Raw genomic sequence first — 25,694 nt, 5'->3', positions numbered from 1 at the left:
AAATATCACCACCATTCATCTTCAGACTTTTTCATCTTCCCAAATTGAAGGTTGTCCCCGTGAAACACTAAGTCCCCATGCATCTCCTACAGGCCACGGCACCCACCACTCTACTTTCTCTCTGTGGGCTTGAATACTGTAAGGACAGCATATCAGTACAGTCTTACAGTGTTTGTCCTTGGGGTATGGCTGGTTTGACCGAGCACGATGTCTTTAGGGTTCATCCGTGTCATAGCACACCTCAGGATTTCCTTCCTTTTAAGGCTCAATAATGTTCCATTGCATAGATATATCACACTGTGCTTACCTAGTCAGCCATCAGAGGACATACCAGGCTGCTTCCACTGCTCAGCTGTGAATGCCTCTGCACTTGACAGAGAAAGGTCTACTTAGAATATTGTGATGCCACATCAGAAGCTTGGGTTAGGGGTCAGTCTAAGGATTCTAAAGCCTCCCTTCAAGTTCAGTGAAGGGAACCATATGATAATTGTCTTTGTCCACCGACAATACCTAGCCCCCACCAAATAGCCCAAGTGATCACAAAACCCTACCCTCACATACCCGAGCCCTCTATCCCAACCACATCGTAACCCTCACACACATTAGTTCTCATACCACAACCCTCACACACCCAACACGCATACACCCAACTCTTACATGCCCCAACCCTCGCACACCTCAACCCCCACATGCCCCAACCCTCATACACCCAACCCTTCCACGACCTAACCCTCACAAGCCTCAACCCCCACATGCCCCAACCCTCATGCACCCTAGCCCTCACATACCCCAGACCCATGAGAGGCCCCCTTTTCTCTAGGGACTTCGTGGAATGGCCTCCAGCCTACAAACAGGAACTGCAGCTACTTCCCAGCCTTAGGGCATCATTCAGGGAAGCCCCAGCATTTCCATTTCTGTCTTCCATCCTCTCTTAATGGAACCACATACTTTTGAAAGCAAAATGCCTCCACCTCTGCTGCCTCTGCCACGTGAGCAAGGACAGTTCCAGGTCTCCTAGACACAAAGCCCGGCTCTCACCTTGGACACTGGAAGCAGAAAAAAAAAAAAAAATCCTGTAAATTATCCTGTGCTATGAAGGTTTTTGTTGGGGGGAAAAAAAGTGGCTCAGTCAGTTAAGCATCCGACTCCTGATTAAGGCTCAGATCATGATCTCAGGGTCGTGGGAGAGAGGGCTGAGCATGGAGCCTGCTTAGGATTCTCTCTCTCTGCCCCTTCTCCCTCCCTGTCTCTAAAAAAATAAATAAATAAAAAATAAAGGTCTATATGTACTAATTCCAGCCTCTTTGGTTCTATTTTTTATCACATTATGTTCACTTTACCTCCAAAAGGAGGACTTATATAGAAAAACACATTTGAAATATCATAATTTTCCTCATGTCCCTGGGGCATAGATGGTACAGAAAACAGAGAGCTTTTAAGGGAGGAAGTATGTCTGTAAGATATTCTATGGGTTAGGAGGAAACAGGTTGTGCAAGTCTTATTCACGCCTATATCTCCAGTGGAAACTGCAGGTATATAACTGGTGCCTGATCAGTAACTACTGAATGAGTAAGTGAAGGAATATTTAAGGACATGAACAGATAATTCTCTAAAGAAGGCATACAAATGGCTAACAGGCACATGAAAAAATGCCCAACATCACTAGCCATCAGATAAATACAAATCAAAACCATATTGAGATACCACCTTACATCAGTTAGAATGGCAAAAAATTAACAAAACAGGAAACAACAAATGTTGGCCAGGATGCAGAGAAAGAGGAACCCTCTTACACTGTTGGTGGGAATGCAAGCTGGTACAGCTACTCTGGAAAACTGTATGGAGGTTCCTCAAGAAGTTAAGAATAGAGCTATCCTACAACCCAGTAATTGCACTACTAAGTATTTACCCCAAAGATACAGATGTAGTGAAAAGAAGGGCCACATGCATCCCTGTGTTCATAGCAGCAACGTCCACAATAGCCAAGCTGTGGAAGGAGACAAGATGCCCTTCAACAGATGAATGGGTAAAGAAGATGTGGTCCATATATACAATGGAATATTACTCAGTCATCAGAAAGGATGAATAGCCAACTTTTGCATCAGCATGGGTGGGACTGGAGGGGATTATGCTAAGTGAAGTAAGTCAAGCAGACAAAGACAATTATCATATGGTTTCATTCATATGTAGAGGACCACATATAACATAACAAGGAGGACCACAGGGGAAGGAGAGAAATCCAAAGGGGGAGAAATCAGAGAAGAGACAAACCATGAGAGACTATGGACCCTGGGAAACAAACTAAGGGTCTCAGAGGGAGAGGGTTTGGGGGAGGGGGTAACAGGGTGATGGTTATTAAGGAGGGCACGTGCTGTGATGAGGATAGGGTGTTATATTTAACTAATGAATCACTGAACACTACATCAAAAACTAATGATGTACTATACAGTGGCTAACTGAACATAATAAAAAATAAATAATCAATAAAAATACAGTCAGTGGGAGGTAAAGGGAGAGAATGGGTGCCCCACTGAGTGCTTATCTTCACCTTGAATCAGCCAGAGTAAAAATGCTCCTTAGCAGAGGGAACTTCAGGGAAAACCTGGAGTCGAGTCCAGTGGCTGTTTGCTCCTGGCTCACCATAAGAGGTTGGGGTGAGGTGAAATTCACAGGCAGAGGACTCTGGGTGCGCCTGTCTCATTTACAGACCTGACCCAGCATTCTTTGAACCTGTGGCCATAGGAAATACAAGGACAAGAGTAAAGAGAATCACACAGATGCTCATTAGTCAGGAAGGGCAGTCCAGCCTTTCTGGATTCTCTTGACAGTGGGATAACTGCTGGGACAATAGCAGGTAGTTCCTGCAAATGCCAACCTGCTTACTTTCCTGCTTCTGAGTTCCAGCCCTATAAGGGAAGTGGATGCACCACTCACTGCACTGGTATGTAACCCACCCTACACCTCCAACCTCAGGCAGTTCAAGCATCAGATGGTCAATGTAGGGAAAGGAATATACCTTTTCAGGAAGATTGTGGGGGAAAGTTTTTCTGCTGAGAGCATATGCATACTGACTGACCTTACAGAGCCTGTGGATAGTTACAGCCAAAGATTTGGACAAGATTTGGACACAATACAAAATGACCCACCTCCTGAGATCAAGGCTGCTTCTGAACAGAGCTCAGAGGAAGGAAATCAGGTAGCAATCCAGTTGCTGATAAAGAAACCTGATCAGACACAGAAGAAAAGACACTCTTGTCTGCCTTTGTCAGATGGGCCCTTTTCTGCAACCAGTCTGCAGTTTTTGTCATTTGAACCAGTGCATTCAATTTTATCTCAAAAGACCCCCACTCTGGATCCAGCATGCTTAACCTTGATACAGAAAGACTGAAGCCCATCCTACCAAAAACCAAGAGGTAACCTACAAGGAGCACAAAGCTGTTGACCCACCTCTTGTAGAAAGGGTTACTCTCAGTTTATTTAAAACACTAGATCAACTGCAGAAATAATTACATGTAATAAATACACAACTCCTCTGTTCAAGCAACCCCTTCACAGCAACTGAGATCCAGGAAAGTCTATCATTAAGGTTCATAAAGAATAGAAAGTTGTATCAACACTGAGGTTTTGTGGTGAGTGAGATGAAGTCTCCGTAGAGTGTGCTGGTTCTATCTCGCCAAGCTACTTTCTCCCAACATGGCTGTGGTTTGGTCTTCAAACAAGCCAAAAGATAAGCAAAAACATTTCCTCCCAGCTTACATTTGACTGCCCTCAGCATCCAGCCTGTTTCATGAATGCCAACAATATAGTAGAAAGCCACAATTCACCCACACCCCACCACAGAACTCCCATCTAGAATAAACCAGAATTTGGGCAGAGGAACCCATCCAAAGAACAAAATCAAATTTGATTGAAAGGTGATATAGTCAGCCTCTTTTAGCCACTGATCTTTTTGAAGTGGGAAATGTGAGAGTTAGGGAAATCAGATGGGTAATTCAAACCACTATAAAATCACAAATGATATCTTAGAACCAGAGGCAAAAACTTTAGAATGGATTGACAGACAAAATCTGCACTGTCCAATTAAGTATCACTAGGGACATATAGCTATTTACATTTAATTTTCAACTAATTAAAATAAAATAACATTTAAAATTCAGCTCTTCAGTCAAGCTAACCACACATTGCAAGGGCTCAGTGGCCACATGTGGTTAGTGGCTACCATATTCAACAGCAAAGATATGAAATACTTCCATAATAGCAAAATGTTTTATTAGACAGAACAGGAGTAAACACTAAGAAGGGAAGAAGGAAAGGGAGTTTAAAAAGAAATAAAAGAGTTCTTTTCACAAAAAAAAAAAAAATTTTCAGAAACCTAAGTATTCCTATCTTGATGCTTGCTTCCCAAAGGCATACTCAAACACAATGAACACATCAATGACTTGATACGAGATTCTAGGACTGCATAGATCAATGTTGTTCCATAAGAAGTAGTAATTGTATATGCACCATGGGTAATTATTTTTGTAACTGTCATAAACAAGCTGAGAGCAACCCTTTCAACAGAAGTCTGATTGGTGGCCTCATGTGCATTTTGATAATCTATTCTTCTGATTTCTAGTGGAACAAGTTTCAATCTTTCTGAAATGGAACAGGAAAACATCCTACTTCCCACTTTTAGAACATGTATATTTACTGGCCCTCTTCTTTCCATAAATGCTCATCATAAATTAGGTTGTGTTTTTTCTTTCTGGAATTTTCTTAGCAGAAGCCTTTGCTCCAGGTCCATACCAACCTTGAATAGTAGCTCTGGAGCAGTAGAGATTGTTTCAGTCAAGGCTCTTTGCTTAACAGTAACAGAAACCAATCTGTGTTATCTTAATGGGAAATTTGTCAGATGGATTCGAGAATACTTCATGGGGTCTGAGGGTAATGAGGCCTCATGAAGGACTTCCACCACTTCTCTCTGCCTCACATTTCTGCTTCCCTTTGTCCAAATACATAATTGCTCACTCTCTTTAGAACTTTATTCTCTGCTTCTCTTATCACAGGGTGGAAAGGGCCATCCCTCAGCTCTAAAGAACATATGTGGCCACTTCATGACCCTTGGATTTCACATGTCCCTTGGTGCTCAGAATTTTACAGACTCAATTCCATGTACCCAGAACTGATTGGCCCAGCTTATCTCTCAATGGTCCAAACAATCATGGAGGGAGGGTGGAACCATCTATAGTAAACACATCAGCAACAGCTACGGAGGTGTGGGAGACTAAGAAGCAGACCGCTCTCAGAAAGAGGAAGTCTCAGAGAGAAGGTGCTCTGGGCAGTAATACCAAGGATGTAAAGGGGAAAAAACTGTGAGTTTAAAAAACTAAGCCATCCAATAGATATATATCCCAATACTCAAAAATATTATAGGGGCACCTAGGTGGCTCAGTGGGTTAAAGCCTCTGCCTTTGGCTCAGGTCATGATCCCAGGGTCCTGGGATCGAGCCCCGCATCGGGCTCTCCGCTCTGCGGAGAGCCTGCTTCCTCCTCTCTCTCTGCCTGCTTCTCTGCCTACTTGTGATCTTCGTCTGTCAAATAAATAAATAAATAAATAAATAAATAAATAAATAAATAAATAAATAAATAAATCTTTAAAAAAAAAGAATAGTGTTTTAAAAAAATATTATAATGCAGGATGTCCATAAAATCTGAATATATCTAATATTATTTTTATTTTTAACAGATTAAAGATGTCTTTGACAACAAGTATATTCATTCAATTGTGCCTCCAGACATTATGGACAGAGTTTGCATGACACACTGCTTCATCACTACATTACTCAAAGAAAGCAAATATTTTACAAGGAGATTAAAGTATTAACAGATAAATTGTTTCCAATATACTTTAAAAGCTAAGATGATTTTTATGTTTAAATTTCTGAACATATATGCTTTCTTTGGAAAGGAAGTATAGACATTTTTTACAGTTTATGTACTGTTTCTATAATAGTCTTTATTTTAAAGATATTCTGTTAAGTTGATTTTGTTGCCAATTATCTCCTTACCTATTTTCTCAGAGATACTAAATACTGGTTTTCTTTGAAAGGTACTGAACAAAAACTATATAAAAGCCAAATTATCATCTTTCTATTTTTGCTGTGGAAAAACTTAAAAAAAAAGAAAGTAAGCTTATAGATCAGCTCAGTTTTTTTTGCAAACATTAACACTGTACTTTAATTTTTAATAGTATTTGCCCAAATTTTTCATACTAAAAATTCATTTCTGAAGGAATACCTTTCCCTTGTATTGAAAAAAAGACATTTATTTCCATTTGCATCTTTTTTTATCAGATGAGTTTTTTTCTCCCTGGAGTTCCCACAATAAAATAAATATCAGGTCATTTAAAATGGAACTCATCAAAACTAATAATGTATTTGATGGTGACTAACATAACACAATAATAAATAAATAAATAAATAATAAAATAAAATGGAACTCATCATGTAGGCCAGAATGGCCAAGGAAGTAGGTGACAAGCTGAACCTTTGTTTATCCCTTTTGGCTTTTCATGTCTCATGTCCCAGACTTTCAAGATCTCCAGAAACCCACCCAGTTTTCCCTCTGTTCATAGCTAACGGGGTAATAGGAAAAACGTTTGAAGTCAAATGCCTTCAATAAATTATATGATTTTGAGATATTACTTATTCACACAGAGCCTATTTCCTCATCTGAAAGTGAACAATGGAAATCTTACAGGTCTGATATGAAGATTAAATGAGTCAATGTGTGTAAAATACCTAACCTAGTCCTCAGCACAAAATAATTCTACCTATATTAGTATTAAAATTATGATTGTTGTTGTCTTTCTCTCAATGGCATGGCTTTTAATATGTACTATCTGCCTGAAAGTGAACTTCTTTAGCTTGGTCTTAAAAGTCTCTCTTCTCCCACCCTCAGTTCCAGCCCTGGGATACAGCTCCATCCAGACACTGAAACAAAGGAACAGTAAGACGAAAGTAGACAAATGACTCTGAAATAAATTTTGGTAAATCTTTGTAAGTCTGATTGAAGAAAAGAGAGAAGGCACAGATAAAAAGGATTCAGAATGAAAAACAGAAATAGAAATATAGATGCACAAATTAAAAAGAGAAAATTATGAACAACTTTTTCCAATAATCTAAGAATTTAATTGAAATAGGTAATGACCTAGAAAAAATATTAGTTGTCAAAAATGACTATAGAAAGGGCGCCTGGGTGGCTCAGTGGGTTAAAGCCTCTGCCTTCAGGTCAGGTCATGATCCCAGGGTCCTGGGATCAAACCCTGCATTGGGCTCTCTGCTCAGCTGGAAGCCTGCTTCCCCTCTCTCTCTGCCTGCCTCTCTGCCTACTTGTGATCTCTGTTTGTCAAATAAATAAATTAAAAATCTAAAATAAAAAAAAGATGGGGCGCCTGGGTGGCTCAGTGGGTTAAAGCCTCTGCCTTCGGCTCAGGTCATGATCTCGGAGTCCTGGGATCGAGTCCCGCATCGGGCTCTCTGCTCAGCGGGGAGCCTGCTTCCTCCTGTCTCTCTGCCTGCCTCTCTGCCTGCTTGTGATCTCTCTCTGTCAAATAAATAAATAAAATCTTAAAAAAAAAAAAAAAAAGAAATGACTATAGAAAATACAGAAAACCTGAATAGTCCTATACTATTTATAAATTTTAACCTCTAATTTAAAATTTTTTCAGCTGAGTATGTGTGGTTTATTATTTTATTCTCTCCACTTTTTACTATGGAAATTTTTAAGTATATGCAAAAGCAAAAATAATAATAAAAATTTCTCATATAGCAATGTTTTTGCAGATAAGCTTTATCAAACATTCAAGGAAGAGGGATTCTAATATCTCATAAATTTTTTCAGATACTAGGAAAAGAGAAAACAGTACAACTTACTTTTTATGCTAATATAATCTTGCTGCCAAAAACAGCATGAGATGAGAAAAGAAACTTTAGGCCAGAGAAGCTATACTGGGAAGTGGGGCATGTTGAACTTCATGGTAACTTTGCCTTTCAACTTAAAAAAAAAAAGCCATATTTTAACATAGAAAGTTTTTATCATCCTTCCCCCTTTATGTTGTGATTTATCTTAATTAAACCCCAATCCTTCCATTAATTCCTGATAAATCCACACACTTGCCGGGTGGTGTTATAGAGGAACGTAAAGAATAAAGCCTGTCCTGTATGCACTGTCCTGGTCCCCAGAGACCAGAGAGTAGATGTCAAGCCTCTAGTCCATGTGTTCCAGGAGAGAATCCTAAGCAGAGTGAACAGTGAGCATGTCAGTGACTCCTAATGATTTTGTTGCCCCACTTCTCCAAATGACCATTCAAAGAAATGATTTCATCTGATTTTATGAATCAGCCAGGTGCACCCCACAACTACCCTATGGCCACAGTTCAGGACAAGCTGATGCTTTTCCCCTGCTTATCTCATTAGAAATGAAGCTCATGACTTGCTGCCCCTGTCCCCAGAGGTGTTACATAAGAAACATTGAAGATTCAAAGCTATCAACTACTTTACTCCTATGGCCCTCCAGCCAACAACGTGGCCTCACTTGAGTCACCAGCCCAACTATACACTACCTTGCTAAATGAAATTAATTTTAGGGGCGCCTGGGTGGCTCAGTGGGTTGAAACCTCTGCCTTCAGCTCAGGTCATGATCTCAGGGTCCTGGGATCGAGCCCTGCGTCGGGCTCTCTGCTCAGCAGGGAGCCTGCTTCCACCCTCTCTCTGTCTGCCTCTCTGCCTACTTGTGATCTCTGTCAAGTGAATAATAAAAAAAAAATTTTTTTAATGAAATTAATTTTAGTAACTTCAGAAACTAAGATATTCTTGCACTTGGCAATTACATTTTCCAAGGCTAGATCATTGTTTTTTTTTTAAGTCTTTTTTTTTAAAAGATTTTATTTATTTGACAGAGAGAAATCACAAGTAGGCAGAGAGGCAGGCAGAGAGAGAGGAGGAAGCAGGCTCCCTGCTGAGCAGAAAGCCCGATGTGGGGCTTGAACCCAGGACCTGGGATCATGACCTGAGCCGAAGGCAGTGGCTTAACCCACTGAGCCACCCAGGCGCCCCAAGGCTAGATCATTGTTAACAGAACCCATGTAAAAAGGAACGGGCATGAAATATTTAAAAGACTGTGAGATTATCTGTCTGATTGATGTTGAGCGTCCATTTGGAGAGTACTGAAAGGTAAATTTGGTTAGACCTAGCTAGACCAAGGTAAAAATGGTGTCACTTGCTTGAATAAATGAGGCAGGAGGGAGGGTTCCAGCGTTTTTTAAGCAGCAGTGCAATTTTAATGAAGAAAATTATATATAGGTCTTCAATATATAAAACTGATGAGATCCAAGCTAGTCTTCGTATAGCAGGAGGATGGAGATTCAGAGATTCATCCACTTGACTTTCTCTTATCCTCTGAGTCAACCCCTCTAGACCCTAGACCCCTGCCCTTCAACACTTTGGGCCCTGGGCACACAGCTCAAAGTCCACTGCCATGTGACACTAAATTTCCACTTAAAACCATTGCCACAGGGGCACCTGAATGGCTCAGTCAGTTAAGTATCTACCTTCAGCACAGGTCATGATCCCAGGGTCCCAGGATAGAGCCCTGCATAGGGCCCTCTGCTCAGCAGGGAGCCTGCTTCTCCCTCTGCCCCTCCCCCAAGACTGCTCACTCTCTTCCACTCTCTCTTTAATAACTAAAAATCTTTAAAAAAAAAAAAAAACCTTTGTCACAGAGTCATCCATTATTTAGAGTTGTGAGGTTTATGTAAACCAAATCTTTTGTCAGTGAGAAAATTGTGGGAAGAAGGGTCTTCCTGACTAGTCCAAACTTTACATCTACCCAATGGCAGATGCAAAAATATTATATATATACCTTGACTCCCACCTCCTCCTATTTCCACCTCACCTCACTGAAGTTTTCACCAAGTAAATGGAATTGTGTTACTGAACTCGCATCCATTACTGACTCACGTATTATTAACCATTCCCATATTTCAATGATAAATGTACACACTTCTGCATGATTCTAAGGACATGTGTAACAAAAGTCCTGGCTAGGGTATGGATGAGGCCTGCAGAGATCGATGGCCCAGACATACACACATGTCATCTACTAAGTATCATGGGGGCCAGAAGCTTCCCAGAAATTACTTGAATATCTGTTGAGCCTGGAGGTAAGTAGAACAGGGCCAAGTAAGGGGAATCAACATAAGGTAGGAATAGGGAGATTGTGGGGTTCCCTGGGAAAGAGTCTTCCGTACTAGATAAAAGGGTTGATCTGATGGGTCAATCTCACCATCTGAACCTAGGGGATGAAGGGAATGGTGATTCCAGGTATGACAAATGCCTCTACCTAGATGCTTCCCCAAACTTGACCACATTGACATTGTGTACATGACTTGGGAAAGAGAAGAGGTGTGGAATACAGACAATTTAAAAAGTTGTTAAGTCCTAGAGGAGCTAGAACCCAGCATCTCCACATCGGGTTCCCCTCCAAAAGAGATTAGAAAGGTGTTTCTCTAAAATCACGAGTGGGAATAAGCCTCAGTAAGTAGCAGACACTGTCTTCTTCCCCTACTCCTACTCCCCACCCTCAAGCAAGTGTTAGCAGCCTAAAGGAATCACAAAGCTCCCAGAGACATGAGGCTCCAAAAGCAAAGCAAGCCTTCCCTGTAAGTCCCACCCAGAAAACTACAGAAAATCACACTGATTGGCCCTGCTTATGTCACATGACCACTCATGAGACCACTCATCATGGTGGGAAGGACATGGTGCCGTGAATGGCATGCCCAAGTCAGTGCCTATCCCCCAGCCAGCCTCCCTGAACCACCCATGATAGGGGAGGAATGGCAAAACCCTAAAGGTGAAAAGAAGTGCTGATATTGAGAGGGAGGGATGCTGAACAGACCAAACAGGAGATATCTACCACAGACTCTCAGCCTGAGAAATTTCTAGACCGTTACCTCAAAACAATCAAAAGTAAAAGGTTTGGGGGTGCCTGGGTAGTTCAGTCAGTTAAGTGTCTGACTCTTGTTTTCAGCTCAGGTCTTGATTTCAAGGTCGTGAGTTTAAGTTCCGTGTTGGGCTCCACACTGGGTATGGAGCCTACTTAAAAGGAAAAATAATGTTTAAAAAGAAAAAAAGAATTAAAGGTTTGAATAAGCTCTCTATCATTTTAGAGAGGAGTATCTGAAAAAGAAGACTCAAAAGAGAATTTAAGAAGGTAACCATCATATTCAAGGGCATAATAAAGACAATGTAAGAAGCTAAGACAACCAAAGACAGAAGAACAAGAACACAGAAGATAAAAGGAATAAATTAAAGATCAACAAAAGCTACCACACAGTCATACCTCCTAGCGCTACATCTGTGGTTTCATTTTGTCCTCCTCAATAGCCCTGCCTGACAAATTACCATCCCTGAGTTTCACAAGGTCAAATCAACCAAGGTCATTTAGCTCATTCTGTAGCAGAATGGAAATCAAACCCAGGTCTGAAGGACCTCCAAACCTCTCTGACCCCTTCCATGTCTCTCTGCTCTCCCGCCTGCCCCCTCAGCCCCCTCCCACACCATACTGTCTCCCATGTTCTGCAGAGTTTTAAAGCCAAATCATGGGGATTTTAGAGCTGGTGTATTTTTGAAACTATAGTAACAGTCATAATTAGAAGTTAGTGTATAAGAATTCAATAACTAATGGGAGTCTGACCGGAATGGAGAGAAGACAGTTGGAAAACCAACAAGGTGTAAGGTAGTGCTCCTTGGGTATTAATGCTGAAAGCATCTCTGGGTGCTTGTTAAAACTACACTTTCTAGGGGTGCCTGGCTGGCTCAGTCTGTGGAGCATGAGACTCTCGATCTCGGGGTCATGAGTTCAAGCCCCACATTGGGTGTGGGGTCTACAAAAAAATTTTTTTTTGAATTTTTAAAGAAAAAAACTGCACCTTCTAGGTCCTCCTCCCCAGAGATTTGGGGGTTTTAGGTATGAGGTGAAGCCCAACAATGGCAGCTTTGATAAGCACCAGTGATTCTGAGGTAGGCCACTGGCAGAAGCATTCAGAAACACTGGTGAGAAATCAGGGCAATTAATACTAGCAGAATGTGAGAAGAATAGGAGAAGGGTCAGCTGGGTGGCTCAGTCGGTTTAAGTATCCAACTCTTGGTTTCATCTCAGGTCACGATCTCAGGTTGTGAGATCAAGCCCCATGTCAGGCTCTGCACTCATCGGGGAGTCTGGGATTCTCTCTCCCCCTCTTCTTCTGCCCCTTCCCCTCCTTGTGCTCTCTCTCGCTCTCTAAAATAAATCTTTTTTTAAAAAGAAGAATAAAAGAGAGGTGTACGTGTTCCCATACTGTGTGTACTAGAGAAGAAGAAAAAGAAACACATCAAAGGCAACCACTTATCTGCTTTTGAAGGTGTTGTCTTTGTCTCAGAAAGAGAATATTCTGGAAAAACCAGGCAACTGGAAAAGGGGGAGGAGGGGGAAGTACCTTCTGCATCACTAAGTGGCAAAGTACCAGACCTAAGCAAGGCTTAAAATAATTATTAATACTTGATCTAAGGTTATAAAAGAGTAAGGAAAGAAAGTAAGAGGAAAGAATGCACTAAGTCAATGTTATTGATTTACACTCTGAAAGAAATGCCAGAACTATTATTTAGATGTCAAAATAACTCCAAGAAGAGTACAAGGCTGTTTTGATCATTTGAAACCAAATACCTGCTTTCTCTGAGATGAGGCTTTCAGACATAGAGCCTCCTTAAATACCACTGCGATGCTCTGAACAGATCACATTTCCCCTTCAAAGGTTATACTATGTTAAATTATGAGCAATTTCAAAAAGAACAAGTCGTTGTCCTACTTTGAGTCCCCTTCTCTTAAAAGCATGTTTTGACTAAGATTAATTTATAGCCCAAGGAGATCTGGGGAAAGGAAAAAAAAAAAAAAAAAAAACTTGAAATTGCAAGTAAAAATAACTAAGAATTCCGGTCGCTTCTTAAATATCAAATGACGTTGTTTTGGAAATAGGACCAGATCTGCCCAGAGCCACAGGTCAATAGACAAACTTTGGGATTTGCAGTATCCAATAGACACTTCAGGGGGAAGAAGGCTAGCTGGAAGCCACAGCTGTGGAGTAGACATAAACACTGGGCAGTTTGCTCTGCTCCATCCAGTGGAAAATGGTACAGTAAGGAAAATGAGAGTAGAGACGCTCACTTGCCTCACAGCAGGGTCATGAGGCTAATTAGTGAGGGCTCCTGAAGCACCGAAGAGTGGATCAGCAAGGGGGATAAGCACATTCGACTTCCAGTTTCTGTAAAATGTGTCGCATGGATAACTGCGTCCTGACTGTTCTTATCACAATAACTGCAGACATGCTCATCTCTTTCTGTACTAATAGGAACCTTTACTTACTTAACAAGGTATCTCCATAATGATTTATCATTTGTGTTCCTCTTTTTATTTTTATTTTTTTAAGCGGGGGAAGGGGCAATGGGAGAGGGAGAGAGAGAATTTTAAGCAGGTGACATGCCTGATGCCAGGCTCCATCTCACAACCACGAGATCACGACCTGAGCTGAAACCAAGAGTAGGACTACTCAACCAACTGAGCCACCCAGGTGCCCCATCCTCTTTTTAAAACAAACGAGAAAAAGAAAAAACATTCCTTGGGCTTTTTCATATTTTCTTCACATATGCTAGGAATCTCTTTGTCAGTCACTTATGTAACACTTGCTCTACCAAATCAGGGCAACTCATTAACTGGAGAGGCCCAAGGAGAGCCTATGTGGCAGAAGGTACTAGGGTTCACTCACCCACCTAAGGAAGAAAAACTTCCTTATATTTCTCAGCTTTTTCCAGCATTTTTTTTTATTATTCAGATGCAAATTACCAGAGAGGAACAGTTTTCAATGGGATAGGGATTACTCATTTTGTGGCTTTGATCTGTTGGAGCATTTCCTGAGTCCTTGGATTGTAAACTGCCCAATACTTAGCTTCCTTAGAAGATTTAGTAGTCTTCTATGACTGCCATGACAAAATACCACTGACTGAGGGGCATCAACAACAGACATTTATTTCTCACAATTCTGGATGCTGGAAATCCAAGATCAAGGTGTCGACTGGTTTGGTCTCTCCTGAGACCTTGCTCCCTGGCTTGTACATGGATCTTCTCACTGTGTCCTCACATGGCCTTTCGTTTGCATGCACACATCCCTATGTCTCTACCTTGTAGAAACAGTACTCAAGGAAACCAGTACTCTTGAAGTAGGACCCCAGCCTCAGGACTTCATTTTATTAGTTAGAATTCTCCAGAGAAGGAGACTTATTATAGGAATTGGTTCATGTGGTTGTGGAGGCCAGGAACTCCCAGAGTTTGCTGTCTGCAAGCTGGAGAGTCAGGAAAGCCAGTAGTATAATAAACAGTTCAAGTTCAAAGGACTGAAAACAAAGGCTGATCATCTAAGTCCCAAAGTAAGTCCAAAAGCCCGAGAACCAAGACCGTCAATGTTGGAGGCTCAGCTCTAGCAGAGGGTAAATTCACCCTCCTCTGCCCATTTGTTCTATTTGGGCCCTCAATGACTAGATGATGACCACCCACACTGGAGAGGGCCATCTGCTTTAGATAGTTCACCAATTCAAATGCTAATGTCTTCCGGAAACACTCTCAAACACAGAAATAATGTTTTACCAACTGTCTGGGCATCTAGTAGCCCAGTAAAGTTGACATAAAATTAACCATCACTCTTAATTCAACCCTAATTATCTCCTCAAAGGGACTGTCTCCAAATAGAGTCGCAATGAAAATTAGAGCTTCAAAATATGAATTTGGAGGAACACAATGCAGGCCTTAATAGAGCATACACTAATACACATTTACAGAAAAGCATGTTTTGACTAAGACAAATATAAAAACTCTATGGTATGGTGGAGAAGTTGAAGCTATTACTCTATTTTAACTTGACCCATAACACCATCAGTGTACAAATACCATGAGTTAAATAATCCTTCTGAAATAAACCAACTATCTATAGAATAAAAGCACTATAATCATGGGAAGGGATTGGTCCTGCTGCTAATATGATTGAAAGGGGCTTCTACTCAACCAGAGATACTTAGATATTCATTTCTGATCCAAATGATGCAGTATGTCAAAATATATGCCTTGGAAACCATCTGTATCATTCCTAGCTTCCGATGGGAAAAAAAAAATGTTGTGGATATAGCATTTAATAAATAAGAGAGGACGGCTTTTCACTCAATACCTTAGGATCTGAAAAACTGCTACTGTTAAATTTAGCAGCCATTACTATTTCAATAAACAGTGAGCCCAACCTAGAAGGCATTTAATCTAAAATGTATAAAATCTGGGGCACCTGGGTGGCTCAGTGGGTTAAAGCCTCTGCCTTCGGCTCGGGTCATGATCCTGGGGTCCTGGGATCGAGCCCCGCATCGGGCTCTCTGCTCAGCAGGGAGACTGCTTCCTCCTCTCTCTCTGCCTGCCTCTCTGCCTACTTGTGATCTCCGTCTGTCAAATAAATAAATAAAATCTTTTAAAAAAATGTATAAAATCTATGCAAATCATCAAATGTGACTAGCCAATGGGAGAGTTGAGCTTCTGGTACAAATTTACCACTGGCCCCTCATACGCGTTCTTCTTCTTCATCAAGATCCATGGCTCTACAATTCCCTGAGCCCTGACAGATTTTGTGTTGTGCACACAGCACAGTGTGGCCAAGGAGCAGTTTGTAACATGGGATCATTTAAGTGGGGGTAAGTTCCTGGAAACAGCCCCATCTTATATTAAACAGCATCTTCAAACAGATATAACCAAGATCTACAGATAGATATTTCCAAATCTCAGGAGTATCTAACCTTTCCCAGCAGCTCATGACCTTTCTATCAGCAGCCCCACACCTGACATCATCTACGTGAAAATGGTGTCTTCGTGGCCTAACCAATACTGTTAGCTTAAATTTCCCATTTTTCTTTGCTTTCTCCATCATTTTCTCCTTGTTTTCAACATTGGGTTCTTTTAAGCCCCAAATCCATGCTACTTTAAATGCCTATATCTATATCCAGTGTGTCTGACCTTGCATGAACGTTTTCTATTTAACTTCACTAATGCTGGAGAATTATGGCAATGAAGACCTACTAATAATTATTACCAAAGTGGGATGATGGAGGGGGGGGAGATAGAATTGTGAGGGATACACAAGAACAAATAGTCCATAGAATAGACTTGTCTTTGTAGTAAAAAAAAAAAAAAAAAACTGTATGTATATGATATATTTTATCTTTGAGTGTCTGATTCAATACATATATGGCTGGTAGTAGCATCAGAACATGGAGGACATTAGGCCCAATGTGCCCTATATATCACATCAAATCAACCTCCCGCTAAGATCCTCCACTAGCCCATTCCAGCCAGTAGAAGCCCTCCTGCCCTTTGTTTCAATAGCATTGAGTTCAGACTCCATTCTAGTCTCTCCTCTGCCATTGTAACAGTCTTTAATAAAGTCATCCCTGGCTGTTCAACATTGTCCAGGGCAGTTTTTGCTTTGACAAGAGTTTATCATTCCTTTAATTCTGCTTTTCATGGAGAAAAGGGAAAAACTCCTTTTCCCTTCACTTCAAAGAGTTACTCTCTTCACAATTAGCAAGGGACCCATTATCTCTTCATGGTAAAATATCTATGAGACATCTGCTAGTAACTGCTGACAAGCTGTTTGAGAAGTCCATCCACATTTGTTCATAGGAAACTCTAAAGATACTCCCCATTCTCATCATTCATTCAACAATTATTTATTGCATTTTGACCAAAAACTGTGTTTGGTCCTGGGTAGGCCCTGGCAAGTGTGCAACCCAGTCTCAGTCTGCAAGAAACTTCAGTCCAGCATCAGTGCTATAAGGGTAGCAGTTTAGAAAGTATTAATGCGCTTTCCCGACCCCCCCCTTTGTCTTTCACTTTGCTTTCTCTTTATCTTTCTCTTTGAGACATCCCTGTGTCTAGGGGGAGAATGAGGATTATAGAAGACATGCAAAGAGATAGACTGACATAATGTTCACTTTCGTGCACTCAAAGTGATGATTTTGCAGTGAGAAATGGCCCTTTGGGCTGGGGTGTTGTCCTAACAAAGGGCATCCAGTTTTCCTTATCCCCCAGTAGCATATCAACAGCCAGGCTTAGAAGACTAAGCCATGGGGTCTTTATACTGGAGGCCTGGACAGAATCTGCTCCATTTTGGCCCTGAGTGAACTGTGGTGAGGAGAAGGGAGCCCAGAGGCAGGAGAGCAAGATAAGCGCCTTCCTCCACTCTGGCTGTTATAAAAAACACCATAGATTGAGTGGTTTAGACAAAAAACATTTCTCTTTTATAGTTCCAGAGGTTGGGAGATCTGAGATCAGGGTGCCGGCATGGTCAGGTTCTGGTCAGAGCTCTCTTCCTGCTGTGTAGACATCCCTCTTCTTGGTGTGTGTCCTCACATGGCAGAGGGAGACCAGGAGCTCTGGGCTCTTCCTCATCTTATAGGAGCACTAATCCCAATATGGGGACTATACTCTCATGACCTCACCTAAACTTAACAAGTTCTCAAAGGCCCCAAAACCATCACACCAGGAGTTAAGGTTTCAACATATGAATGGGGGGTGGGGAAGACAGAAACATGAAGTCCATAACTATAAGCCAACAAGTGGACTATTTTTTAAGTGAGGATATCCAGGACAGAGTTCGAGCTATATAAAGGTATAGGAACCAGCTTACAGGCTGTCCCACATTCCAATTCAGGGACTGGATACATCCTGCAAAATTTGGCAGGACCGAAAAGCATGGTCACTCTAGAAGATGCCTTGAAGATCAGCCAGCCTGGGCCACATGGATTCCCGGCCTGCAGTCAGGTAGAGAATCGGGCTCAGAAGCCTGCAGGTAGCAAAAGCCAGTAAGACAGAGTCAGTAGATGTGTCCCAGAGACAGTGCGGGCGACAGGCTGCAAATTCACCAGTTACAGACGGAAGAACCAGCATGGGGAGGGTAGAACTGTAAACAAAAAAAACCCTCCTCCCACCCAATACCATTTTAGGGAAAGAAACAAGAGAGGCTACTGGACCATGTTTCTCCTCAGGCAATTGCCTAAAGAAGCCATTTAAATTCAATTGAGGTTTTTTTAAATTAAATTGGATGAGATAAAATTTAAACTGGACAGGACTAAAAGCCAGATTTTACCCAGTAACCTGTGGGGCGGGCTGAGGGGGAAATTGGATCATGTAGTCGCAATGAAGGCATCACATTTTCTCTGTAGCATGAGTTAAATTGATGCCCCTACACAACAGCCAGCCTTGGTGGCATGCTGAGGTACATTTCATCCTCAACACAGCCCCTGGACATCAGTACTCTGCTCGTCCCCATTTACAGATGAAGAGGAAGAAGCACTGGATGGATGTTGAGAACTTCCCGTGGTTCCAGAACCAGTTAGTGGTGCATCAGGAGCCAAGCCCGAGTGAGGCTCCATCTGGAACCCATGCTGGTAACCTATACCCCACACAGCCCCTGGTCAGAAGACAGTTAAGCAGAAGGCCTCAGAAATCAGGACGCCCGTTCAAGCAAAGGAAGATACCATACAAAGCTTTCATATCAAAGCAACAAGCAAAAATACCCTACCGGCAAGCAAAGTCATATAACTTCTTAGTATCTTGTGCCTGGTGACACACACTGCCCTCAAAACAGCAGCAGCATTAATTACAGATGAGATGAGAACAGTTAAGAGAAAGGGAAGTTGGAAGAGGTTCCCTGTAAAAGCTAGGGAAAGCAAGAGAGGAGAAGAGTGATTTTTCTTCCCTCGACTCTGGATCAAACTCAGGTTTGATTAAAGAATGACCTTGACCCACAGCAGAGAATAATAAAAGACAATTTCCAGTAAGTATGCTTGCTCGAATTAATGATTTACTTTTTATTTTTAAACCGAATTCAGTAGAGATTTACATGCATTAGGTTACAATGATTAACATTTGAAATTTGACCTTGAAATAATCTTTACGTTGTAAATTCTTAATGATCAAAACAATGTTCTCAGTGATTAAAACATATTAGTGATTAATTATTAAAGGAGAATAATTGCAAATACACATTCCTAAAATCTCAAGGCTTTTAAACCATTTGTACAAATGACTGGACATTTTTTAAATTTACTAAAAAAAAAAAAAAAACTCCATCTAATTCACATTTTCACTGTCAACCCAAAAACAAGAGAAAAGGTACTCTAGCAAGCTACAAATGCACATGACTACCTGTGATCCCATCAAAGCCAAAGAGAGAAAAGAAAATTATTCTTTATCAACCTGCAAAAATAAGAAATAATCCCAAGAACTTCTTAGGTAAGGTTAATAAAAGGTCAATAGTTTTGATCATTTTCTTAAAGAAATCACTTTGTTATCAGTTTAATAACATGGAATCAGGCACAATCTTAATGCTATACCTAAGAACTATGATTGATGCCCAAGCTGAGTACAGATCAAGCAGAGCTACCGAGCAAACCTGAACAATTTTTACTGAATAAGAAGGTCTCAGGAGCACCTGGGTGGCTCAGTCGGTTAAGCTGCTGCCTTTGGCTTGGGTTATGATCCCAGAGTTCTGGGATCAAGCCCTGTGTCGGTCTCCCTACTCACTGGAGAGCCTGCCTCTCCCTCTCCCTCTGCCCCTCTGCCTCCACCTGCTTGTGCTTACATTCTCTCTCTCTAATAAATAAATAAAATATTTAAGAAAAAAAAAGACGGTTTTTAAGAAATGACTGTACCTCATGCCAAAGAGAAACAATACTCAACCAGATACTGGCCCTGTGTATTTGAAGCCATCTTTCCCAATGCCATGGTTCTTCTTAACCTGGACGCACTTGCCTGGAGCAGATTTCCTCTGACACAAGGAACCCCACCCGGAGTGTGTACAAGCCAGGGCTGACTATGGCATCTCAGGGCTAAGGCCATCTCAGGGCCAGGAGGAGGGCCTCTCAGGGGCATCAGCCTCCCAACAGCTGAACACACCTGGCCAACTCTTTGGGGCAAGATAGAAAAGCATTCTCTACACCCTCCCCAAAACTGCCCCTTGTCTGTGGGGTCCCCTCAGAAGTGACAACATTTAATAGAAAAAATAATAATAAAAGGCAATTTGCTGGGGAATTGATCTATATGTAATTTTCTGAGTTGTCAAACATTATTACTTTTCACAATTTATTCTACATTGATCATAAACCTAGTTTTTCAAATATAAAGGAATGATACTTGAAATGTTACCTATATTAATTTTCTATTGCTGCATAACAAATTATCACAAACTTAGTGCTTCAAGGAGTACCATTTTATTAATTTCATAGTTTCTGTAGGCTAGGACTCCAGCACATTTTAACCAGGTTCTTTGCTCTCAGTTTGCACTAAATGTTTGTATCACTCCAGATTCATATGTTGAAGCCCTAATCATCAATGTGCTGGAAACTCTGGGAACTAATTAGCCTTGAATGAGGTCATATCAGAAAATGAAGAGCCTGGAGCTTGCTTGCTCACTCTGTCAAGCATGTGAAGACACAGCAAGAATGCAGCCATCTGCAGACCAGGAAGAGGGCTCTCACCAGACACACAATCTGCCAGTACACTGATCTTGGACTTCCAAGGTCTCAGACAGTGAGAAATATTTTTGTTATAGCAGCCCAAGCAGACTAAGACAGTCTCACAAGGCTGAAAGCAACTTATTAGCCCAGTACATCGCCATTTGGATGCTCAGTGAGGGAAAGATCCACTTCCAAGCAACTTCAAGTTGTTGACAGAATTGACTTCCTTGGAGCTTGATGACTGAGGTCTCCATTTTCTTGCTAGTTGTCACCTGGGACCACTCTAGCTACTAGAGGATGCTCTCAAGCCCTTTCCAGGTAGCCCTCACCAGAGGCCCCCTCATACTTCAAATCTATCTCTTCAGAAGGTGCTCAGTCGCTTTTAAGGGCCCACCTGATTAAGTCAGACCCACTCACGATAACCTGTCTTTTGATTAACTCAGAGTCAACTGATTTGGAATCTTAATTATATCTGAAAAGCCCCCACACTTATGTCACATAACATACCCTAATCATTGTGTTTGCAGTCCCATCCACATTTAAGGAAGGGGAATTACACTGGGCATGTGTCCCAGGGGGCAAAAATGTGGGACCAATTCTATTGGCCTGGTGTCTCTGGGGAACCCTGACGAATATACACGGTCATTCTGTGAGTGACAATTCAAGCTCTCCAAATCCAATCTGTCCTTTTTTTACCCACTTTCATGCAAGGGGCAAAAATGATAAACCCCTTAGGGATTTAAGGATTTTTTAATGTTCAGGGCACCCTAAAGGGTTTCAACAAAGTTATATTCCATGTAAGCTTGAGGCTGTACTTGGTCTGCTTTACACAGAAGCCAATGACTGTCTGGTCCCTTTGATGCTACTTTTCTGCAGGCACAATCTGTGTTCTCTTAGCCTGATGACATAGAAAGTGGGAGACACTAAAGAAAACAGGGGGGGCCGCCGGGGGGGCTCAGTGGGTTAAGGCCTCTGCTTTCGGCTCAGGTCATGATCCCAGCATCCTGGGATCGAGCCCCGCATCGGGCTCTCTGCTCTGCGGAGAGCCTGCTTCCTCCTCTCTCTGCCTGCCTCCCTGCCTGCTTGTGATCTCTCTCTGTGTCAAATAAATAAATAAAATCTTTAAAAAAAGAAAAGAAAACAGGGAATATTCCTATTGCACAGGATGCAATAATCACTCTCAGATATTTCCAGCTGCACATAACTGAAAACCTAACAAAACTCTGAGTCCACTCATGGGATGAGTGTTTATATTAGATATACATATGTCTATATAGCTTGGACGTAAATGTCATCCATTATATGTCATACTGTGTTGAATGGAGTTGAAATGAATCAGAACATGTACCCCAGAATATGTCATTGTAGCATAGGGCTTTTTGGGTTACAGGCAATTGAGAAACAGTAGATGCAGGAAGAACTCTCTGCCCTCTTCCTTTCTGCCTAAAATCAGTAATAAAGATATGAGTTACTTCACATAACAGGAGACCTAGGATGGGGGGTGGGGTGAGAGGGAGAGTGAGAAAGGGGTGGAGGCGGGGAGGAAGGCTCCAGGGTTGATTATTCAGTTGCTCATAAAGAACTTTCTCTCTCTCTCCTTTCCTTCTTTCTACTCCACCATCCTTATGATATTGACTTGGGATGACTCCCCTCATAGTCCCAAAGAGGCTGCCATAGATCCAAACATGATGCAGAGATGACAACACCTAGAAGCACAAGGTTACTATTCCTTCTCACTTACCTCTTTTTACATTACAGAATAGAGATGAAAAAACCTACATTATGCTACAAAATACAGTAAAAAAAAAAACCAATATTTCACAAATTCTTCCAAGGAAAACAAGAGGAAATACTTCCAAACTTATTTCATGAGGTGAGATTATCTAATTACCCTGATATCAAAACCAGACAAAAATATTACAAGAAAACTATAGACCAACATCCTTTATGAATATAGATAGAAAAATCAAAAACGTATTAAGAAACTCAATCCAGCAACATATAAAAAGGATTATGCTCCATGACTGAATGAATGAGATTTGTTCCAGGAATGTAAGGTTGGTTGATATGAAAATCAATCAGTTTAATACACTTTATTAAAAAAATAAGGACAAAAATCACATGATCAGATACAAAAAAAGCATTTAGCAAACTTTGAGACCCTTTTATGATTAAAAAAGAAAACTCAATAAAGTAGAAATAGTAGGGAACTTTCTCAACCTGATAAAGGATATCTGCACAACCCATAGCTAACATTATACTGAAAGTGAAAGACCAAAAGTTTTCCCATTACTAGCAGGAGCAAGACAAGAAAAAAGGGTGACTGCACTTACTGAGGTGAGCACTGAGCAAAGGACAGAATTTCCAAATCACTGTGTCATGCACCTGAAACAAATACAACATTGTATGTAGTACGTGCTTGCTTAATTATCTATGGACTACAGAAGGAAACAAAATCATTACTCCTCTAAGAAATAATTTATTCCTTAAAATATACTTTTAAAATTTTTTCAGTAATTACATCCACAATATTCATTTTTACCAATAAAATGACTAGTTTTTTGAAATCTTTACATGGCTGCTTCACTTAATATCTGGATAAATATGGTTATAAAGGTCACCAAGAAGAGCACAGTGTCATTTGTCTTATTTCTCTACAGGATTGCTTATTTTTTCTAAAACTCTGAGTCTACTCATGGGATGGGTGTTTATATTAGATATACATATGTCTATACAGCTTGGACGTAAATATCATTCATTATATGTCATACTGTGTTGAATGGAGTTGAAATCAATCAGAACATGTACCACAGAATATGTCACTGTAGCATAGGGCTTTTTGGGTTACAAAAATTGAGAAACAGTAGATGCAGGAAGAACTCTCTGCCCTCTTCCTTTCTGCCTAAAATCAGGGCATAAATTTCTATTTGTCCCTGTACAAGGAAGAGCAGAATAACTCTTAGTCACCAGGGACTCATATATCACTGGAGATCGCCAACTTCAGTCTCCATAACAACCCTTACTAAATAGCCCTTATTTTCCATTAGTTTCCCCATATATTTACCTTCCCAAAACTGGACTTCCCAGAAGCCCAAACCCCTTCTCTTTTGCCTAGTCACTTCTCTACATTTATTACCTTTTTAAAAATAGTAAATAAGGTCTCAGGCCTAACTATTTCTTTGGGTTTTGTTTTCTATGCAGCCCCTATGTGCATGTAAAATAAATGTTTCCTTCTATTGATCTGTCTTTTGGCAGTTTAAGACACAGGCCCCTGTCACTGAACTTAAAAGAGTAGAGAAAACTGTTTTCCCTCCCCTACAGTGTCACCTGTCCACCACCAAAAGAAATGTCTAAGTCATAAACCCAAGTACCTTTGTATGTAATCTTATTTGGAAATTGAGATTTCTATGGATGTAATTAAGTGAAGGATCTCAAGATGAGCTCATCCTAGAGCAACCCTGTATACCCTAAATCCAATGACAAGTTCTCTTTTTTTTCTTAAGATTTTATTTATTTGAGAGAGAGAGAGAGAAAGAGAGAGACCTTGAACAGGGGGAGGGGAGGGGCAGAAGAAGAGAATCTCAGGTAGATTCCATGCTGAGTGCAGAGCCTGAAGCAGGGCCCAATTCCATGACCCCAAGATCACAACTTAAGCTGAAACCAAGAGCCAGACGCTTCTTAAGCATCTGAGCCATACAGGTGCCCTCTCAATGAGAAGTCCTTTTAAAAGAAAAGGAGATACAGCTAAAGAGAGAGACAGAAAACAGGTCATATGACCATGGCATCAAAGATTGGGATGATGTAGCTATAAGCCAAGGAAGCCCAAGGATTGTTAGCAACCACCAGAAACTAGGAGAAAGGTGTGGAACAGATTCCTTCTTAGAGCCTCCAGAAGAAACCAACTCTACTAACGTCTGATTTCAGACTTCTGGCCTCCAAGATTGTGACAGAATAAAATGCTATTCTTTTTGTCATTTTTGTATTTTTTTTTAAAGATTTTATTTGTTCATTTGACAGAGAGAGATCACAAGTAGACAGAGAGGCAGGCAGAGAGAGAGAGAGAGAGAGAGAGAGAGAGAAGCAGGCTCCCTGCTGAGCAGAGAGCCCGATGCGGGACTCGATCCCAGGACCCTGAGATCATGACCTGAGCTGAAGCAGAGGCTTAACCCATTGAGCCACCCAGGCGCCCTGTCATTTTTGTATTTTTAAGTTATTTATCCATCTATCTATTTATATGAGAGAGCAGCGAGAGGGACAGAGCGGGAGGGAGAGGATCTGAAGCAGACTCTGCACTGAGCATAAGCCTGACATGGGATTCATCTCACGACCCTGAGATCATGACCTGAGCTGAAACCAAGAGTCAGATGCTCAATCAACTGAGCCACCCAGGCATCCCTAAAATGCTATTGTTTTAAGCCACACGGTTTGTGGTTATTTGTTATAGCGGCCCTAAGAAACTAATACATATGTATTATGGCAGGAAAAAAAATATCGCCACAGTAGAGATCTCGTACTTCATCATTGTCAGTCAAGCCCCTGGGAGGTTAAGTCGATGCATTGGGGCCAAAAGAGTCGTTCTATGATTGGAACTGGCTGTGACTGTTTTGTGTCTACCAAACACCAGGTAAATAATTAGGCCTGATTCAAAACCAGTGACCAAGAGAAGTAAACTCTCCAACAGAGCCACCAAATGTAAAACATACGTGTTCTTTAGATCCAGAGCAGCAGTCAGCAAATTCTTTCTGGGAAGGGCCAGAGAGTAAATATTTTCAAGTTTGTGGGCCATATGGTCTCTGTCACAACTGCTCGACTCTCCTGTTATAAGGGGAAACAGCCACAGACAATTGGTAAACAAACAGACATGGCTGTGTTACAATAAAACTTTATTTACACACTTCTGGGTAACACCCACAGAAACTGAAAGCTAAGACTCAAACAGACATTTGTACGTCCACATTCATAGCAGCATTATCACAACAGCCAAGAGGTAGAAACATCCCAAGGGTCCACCAGCTGATCAATAGATAACAAAATATGTCATAAATACATGGAGATATTATTCAGGAAATTCTGTCA

At 41.2% G+C, this 25,694-nt stretch overlaps 2 long non-coding RNA genes across 3 annotated transcripts in view; both read right to left on the bottom strand.

The window, feature by feature from the left end:
• The window catches only part of LOC125094770 (uncharacterized), a 69,480-nt gene extending 68,920 nt beyond the window's left edge, over window positions 1–560 (bottom strand). For both annotated transcript variants that reach the window (XR_007125686.1, XR_007125688.1), the window contains exon 1: window positions 308–560. This is a non-coding gene — a long non-coding RNA (uncharacterized LOC125094770). The remainder of the gene's footprint in view (window positions 1–307) is intronic.
• Window positions 561–22,221: 21,661 nt separating this feature from the next.
• On the bottom strand, window positions 22,222–23,009 carry LOC125094775 (uncharacterized). Its single transcript, XR_007125689.1, has 2 exons — window positions 22,952–23,009; window positions 22,222–22,403 (listed from the first exon to the last, which is right to left on the bottom strand). It is a non-coding gene; the product is annotated as an uncharacterized LOC125094775 (long non-coding RNA).
• Window positions 23,010–25,694: the final 2,685 nt, after the last annotated feature.

Source organism: Lutra lutra, chromosome 1 (genome assembly GCF_902655055.1).
Source record: "Lutra lutra chromosome 1, mLutLut1.2, whole genome shotgun sequence".
In the NCBI taxonomy this organism is placed as follows: Eukaryota; Metazoa; Chordata; class Mammalia; order Carnivora; family Mustelidae; genus Lutra; species Lutra lutra.
Note: the sequence above shows the minus strand (reverse complement) of the source record. Positions and strands in the feature narration are given on the sequence as shown.